The 5,737-nt window shown below is 47.7% G+C and overlaps 3 non-coding genes across 3 annotated transcripts; 2 read left to right on the forward strand and 1 right to left on the reverse strand.

The window, feature by feature from the left end:
* Nucleotides 1-664: 664 nt before the first annotated feature.
* On the forward strand, nucleotides 665-738 carry Trnan-guu (transfer RNA asparagine (anticodon GUU)). Its single transcript has one exon. It is a non-coding gene; the product is annotated as a tRNA-Asn (tRNA).
* Nucleotides 739-897: 159 nt separating this feature from the next.
* Trnan-guu (transfer RNA asparagine (anticodon GUU)) lies at nucleotides 898-971 on the reverse strand. Its single transcript has one exon. It is a non-coding gene; the product is annotated as a tRNA-Asn (tRNA).
* Nucleotides 972-2,644: 1,673 nt separating this feature from the next.
* Nucleotides 2,645-2,858, forward strand: LOC144140117 (small nucleolar RNA U3). The gene has a single exon (XR_013316328.1). It is a non-coding gene; the product is annotated as a small nucleolar RNA U3 (small nucleolar RNA).
* The last annotated feature ends 2,879 nt before the right edge of the window (nucleotides 2,859-5,737 follow it).

Genomic DNA, 5,737 nt, shown 5'->3' on the forward strand with positions numbered 1-5,737 from the left:
CAGCCGACGAACCCGATGCAGTAATCCAGAAACGACTTGGGCGAACGGCGGGATGGTGTGACATTAGTGGTTTCACTGGTCAATGAGCGCTACAAATGTGACTAGGGACGAAACATGTCGCCCGAAAGTACTCCTTTCTTCATCTCTGCACAGACTAAATGCTTTTGGGGGTGTAGCATTCGGGCCACAGAGGCGGTTTTGCTGAGGACGAGTGGGTAGAGTCTTATACCGCGGCTCCCGACGCCACGATTTCGTGGGCTACTTGCAATAGAATGTTTTACATTCAAGGTGACCTCGTCGTTTACTGCAAACAAGTGTTTTTTTCTTTTTTTTGAACAGGGAATTTCGCACTGCATAACAGCTAGCATTGATGTTTTGCTCATTTTGTTAGACGCTGAAACAGCTTATTCTGCTGGCTAGGTGTAGATACACACAAGGACGCGGGTTCGATTCCCGGCCGCGGCGGCCGCTTTTCTGGTGGAGGCGAAAAGCAAAAACGCCCGTGTGTACGCATTTCGGCGCACGTTGAAAATCCCCAGGTGGTCAAAATTAATTCGGAGCCCTCCACTACGGCACGACTTATCGCCTGCGTTGCTTCGGCGCGTTAAAGATACAGCCCGCAGCAAACGTAACGCTGAGCCTGTTTGCGGCCCGCTGACGTCCTGCCTCCGTGGCGCAATCGGCTAGCGCGTTCGGCTGTTAACCGAAAGGTTGGAGGTTCGAGCCCTCCCGTGGGCGCGGTGTGGGTTTTTTTTTCCTGCCTTTAGTTTACTCCTACTACAGTGAATGCCTTCTAGTTCACTGTACTCCTACCACGTTTCTTTCTTTTTTTTTTTTTTTTGAATGTGGAATTTCAAAGTAGATGAATGGATGTGAAGGAAGAAAAAAAAAAGACCACGCCCCCGGGAGGGCTCGAACCTCCAACCTTTCGGTTAACAGCCGAACGCGCTAGCCGATTGCGCCACGGAGGCGGGACGTCAGCGGGCCGCAAACAGGCTCAGCGCTGCGTCTGTAGCCAGCAGAACAAGCTGCTTCAGTGTCTAACAAAACGAGCAAAACATTAATGCCAGCTGTTATTCAGCAATGTCACTGCACCAGTTCTGACGCCAGCAGGGAACCTTCCGACACTAACATGCATGACGTGCACCGGCGAACGTCAGTCACCTTGACAAACAAAAGACTAATCTGCCGCACATATGTGATTTTGTGTCCATGTCGGTTGTAGTTTGCACTCAACTTAAATAGAAGCAGATGTCCCGAAGATGCCGCCCGAATTAGGCTTTCTTCCCCAGGGCACGACCTGTCTGTCACGTAGCATGCGCTCCTCAGCCGTCCTATTCATGACGTCACTTTCATTCACCCCGTGTTTTCGGCACCGGAAGGAGAGTTGCATCCGAGCTCACATCCTTCGCATCCTCCCGAAGGTTTCATCGTGCAGGCATTCGCGTGCTAGAAGAATTGGCGGCACAATTCTGTTATGGTAGGGTTTTCTGTCCCACAATGGCACAAATGAGGAACACTTCATCGGGAACTGTGTGTCTATGCCGGAAAGTGCATTTTAATTACAAGGTTGGTGGAGTAACCATGTTTCGTTTACTTCATTTTGATTTCGCAAACAAGCGGAACCATCTTGCAAAGTGGAGAGGACGTACAAGCCAAGACCGACTGTCTTGGGTTTGTTTTTTTTTTTTTTTGCGCTTGTGGTCTATAGTCGCGACGGCGACGTTGAAGGCATGCGCAGCGCTTTGCGTTTGTTCTTGCGTCGTACTGTGTAAAAGCTTCAACGCTCAAGCTATTGCTTCAGCGTTGCGGCGCATCATGATGACCGGCAACGTACGTTGAAAAGGGGTGCACGAAGATTGCACGAAGATTGCAATCCCGAAGATTGCAGCTGTTTGTCTAATAAAGGCAGAAAAGACTATAGGTCCGTCTGCACATTTAGACGTACGATACATAACGCCAGCTGACGTGAAGTGTAGAACACATGTGCGGAAACGCACGCGTTCCCGCACGCGTATCCGCGCCGCGAACCGGTTTGGCTGCCGGATGACCCGCCTCGTCGCCCTCGCGCGCGCGCATCCAACATTTTAACGCGCCGCGTACGGACATGTGTCCCCCGCTTCACTGAATATTTATTCGTGCATTCCAGCATGTGTCGTAGGCGAGGTGTTTGTTTTGTTTGGCCTTAACGAAATAACATTTTAGACCCCGGGACACAGCGGGTCCCACGGAAACTCAGCGGTCGAGGGAGCTTGGGTGCTTGAACACTCATTGAACGAGAGAGAGAGAGAGAGAGAGAGAGAGAGAGAGAGAGAACCTTTAAGCTCCAAGGGCTAACTGAAGATAATTGTGAACTTCGATGACCCCAGCAGGCCACGTCGAGCGGCCATCTTGAAGGGGTATCGAGCAATGCAAAAAAATTAAGGCACGCTACTTCAAATTTAACTTTTTTTGACCAGCTCTAGTCCGGTATTTACACCTTGAAAAATAAAGATTTCGGTTTCCAACTTCGTATACGATGCAGATACCAATCACTTGAGGTATATGCTTTAAAGGATGGCGAATATTTGGTTTTTCTGGACGTACCACTGATCATGAAGGCAAAGGCAGCCCAAGGGGCTCCTCTGTAGCTGCAGTGTTCGGCAAGATCATGCTTCATAGGATCATTTCTATATGAAGCTAGGAGAGATCGTTCCGCGATCTTAGAACTCACTCAGCCACGATGATGAGCCAAGGGTCTCTGCCTGAGCGCGAAACTGGGCGCGCAGTCTTCGGTTCCTACCATGTTTGCCTCCTCTGATGACCGTTCCCGCGGCACTCAGTTGCCAACGGGAAGGCAGGGACCTAATCTGAGTGGTGCGGTGTTTTCACTCAATTTAAAAGCAGGAGTATGGTGGGTAAAACCTCGCATATCAGCTTTAGCCGAGGATGGAAATGCAGGTATATAAATAAAACCATCTATCAGCGCCTTCAGTGGGAGGTGCAATATCAGCCACTCGGAACGTTTTGTAGGTGACGTTGTTCCCCGGTTGATGTGAGCCACTTAAGAAGTGATTGTAATAATGAAGTATCAAGTCATAACCCGTGAAAATAAGAAAATGTTGAAATTGTGTTGGAAAGCAAGGCAAGCATCCTTTCTTATAATGGTGGCAGCAGTTCGAAGGTATTTCCTAGGCTTGTGGTGATGCCTATTTTAGCTTTGCACTCGAAATTTTGCCACTAACAAAACCACTAGAGCCTGATGGGATCAAGTGGCTGGGTGTGAAAGTGATAAGCAAGTTTCAGCTGTTGTCCGTTTTAAAGCAAAGCTTTTTACCTCTACCCCAATGGTTCTTTCGCGACCGTTGGTGTCACCAGAAAACTCCAGCGAACAAATAAAAGAATTTACTGGCACTGCCGGGAATCGAACCCGGAACTAACAGGCTAACAAAGCGAGAGCCCGTTGTCTTACCGATTTAGCTACGAGCCTACGCGAAAACTGGGAAGACAGGTGGTGTATTCACAAAGCACATCTACGGGTTTACCCCCTGCGTTCTCGATGATGGTTGGGCTTTATTGGCGCAAGGCCGACTATGGGCAAAGAGCGCCAAAGAAGAAGTTATTGAGTTTTGATCAGACCGTAAGTACTAAAACATGTGACTAAAAGTAAAGGTGATGCAAAACAAAAGACAATGGAGATGGCTGGTGTATAGGGCCAGGGTGATTAAACGTGATATGACAAGAGCTGTAGAAAGTTTACCTCAGCTAAAAACTTAAAAACACGTTGACTAGAAAACATTGGTTCGTCGGCTAAAAAGTATGATGGGTGCAAAGGAATGTGTCGTCTGTATAATTCAGGGAAATGTTTGTGTCGTGTTGTGTCAAGTGCCTTGCATGTGATTAGTATATGGACTACGGATAGGCCCTTTCCACACCTGCTACACGTGGGTCCCGAAGTTCCAGTGAGCAGGTGGGAGTGCGTAACATGTGTGTGGCCTATCCGCAGCCTAGCCAGGGCGACTTCATTGTATCTGTTGTGTGAGTCACTTATGTAGCGTCCCAGTTGTGGTTTTATTACGTGTAGTTTGTTGTCTGTTTGTTGACTCCAGCGTAATTGCCATGTGTTACGAAGCTGTCGTCTGATGTGTGTCTTTAGGTCGGTGTAAGGTACTGTTGTTATGTCAACTGTGGTCATGAGAGCAGCAGCACCAGCCATTTGATCAGCAGTCTCATTGCCAGGGATCCCACAGTGACCTGGTACCCAGCATATAGTTATTTAAAGATTTGAGGCATATGCAGTCATTAGTACCTTGAAAAGAGCATTGATCACATAGTTTTTAGATGACTTTCCGGATGACAGTGCGTGTACAACGCTTAGAGGATCTGTGTAGATGATGGACTTTGGAATTTTATGTTCGAGGATGTGGTTTGAAACGAGTAAAATGCCATAGGCTTCTGCCGTGTAAATACTGCTATGAAAATTCATTGTTTTAGTTACGGTAAAATTTGGTCCATGCGCTGCACAAGATACAGTAAAACCAGTTTTCGACGCGTCGCTGTAGAATTCCGCGCACCTGTACTTGTCCTGCAGGAACAGGAAGTGCTGCAGAATTGCACTTCTGGGTACCCTATTTTTTTCTACTAATGTGAATGATAGGCCACATGATATAGGATGTAGATGCCATGGTGGAATTAAATTATGGATGGGTGTCTTGTGCGTGTCTGAAAGAGGGACCGTGAGTGCAGAAGCCTCCTCCCTAACTCTGAGAGAGAAAGGTAAGGAAATAGATGGCCTGTTTAGAAAGAGTTGCAAGTTTGATGTATTGTTCATGATGGGATTAAAAGGATGGTTGGTAAGGGACACAATCTTAGATGCATATAGCAGGTCAACATACTCCCGCTGATGCCCTAGACACCACTTGTCGCACTCGGCATAAAGGCTTTCGACAGGGCTAGTGCGGAATGCGCCACATGAGAGGCGAAGGCCAAGATGCAGCACGGGGTCAAGCATTTTGAGTGCTGTCTTTGTAGCCGACCCATACACGACACTGCCGTAGTCGAGCCGAGACCCCACCAACGCTGTGTACAGGCGCAGCAGGAGTTGTTTGTCGGCCCCATAAGATTGATGTGAGAGAACCTTAAGAATATTCATTGTTTTTAGGCATTTACATTTGAGCTGCTTGATATGAGGGATGAATGTAAGTTTTTCATCGAATAAAATGCCTAAAAGCTTGTGCTCCTTGTTCACAGGAATTGGCACATTCGCAAGAGCGATGTCTGGGTCCGGGTGGACCCCACGCTTCCTGGAGAATACAACACAAGAGCTCTTTCGGGAATTAATTTTAAAACCATTATTGTCTGCCCAGCCGGCAAGCTTCTTGACGCCGAGCTGGACTTGACGTTCGCAGATGGACATGTTACATGATTTAAAGGATATCTGGACGTCGTCTACATACATGGAATAAGAGATTGTGGGTGGCAATGCCTTTCCAAGAGAGTTCGTCTTAACTATGGAGAGCGTGCAGCTCAACACTCCACCTTGCGGCACGCCATTTTCTTGCACATGTACCTTTGACAGTGCAGAACCAACTCTGACGCGAAAGGTTCTCTCCGACAAATAACTAGCAAGAGTGTTAAACATATTACCAGAAACACCGAATGACTTGAGGTCAGTAAGTATTCCATAACGCCAAGCGGTATCATAAGCCTTTTCGAGGTCGAAAAACACAGTTACGCAGTACTGTTTATGCACGAAGGC

The sequence above is a fragment of the Haemaphysalis longicornis genome, unplaced genomic scaffold (genome assembly GCF_048455015.1).
Source record: "Haemaphysalis longicornis isolate Haplotype H1 unplaced genomic scaffold, Haemaphysalis longicornis Haplotype H1 scaffold_5, whole genome shotgun sequence".
Lineage (NCBI taxonomy): Eukaryota > Metazoa > Arthropoda > Arachnida > Ixodida > Ixodidae > Haemaphysalis > Haemaphysalis longicornis.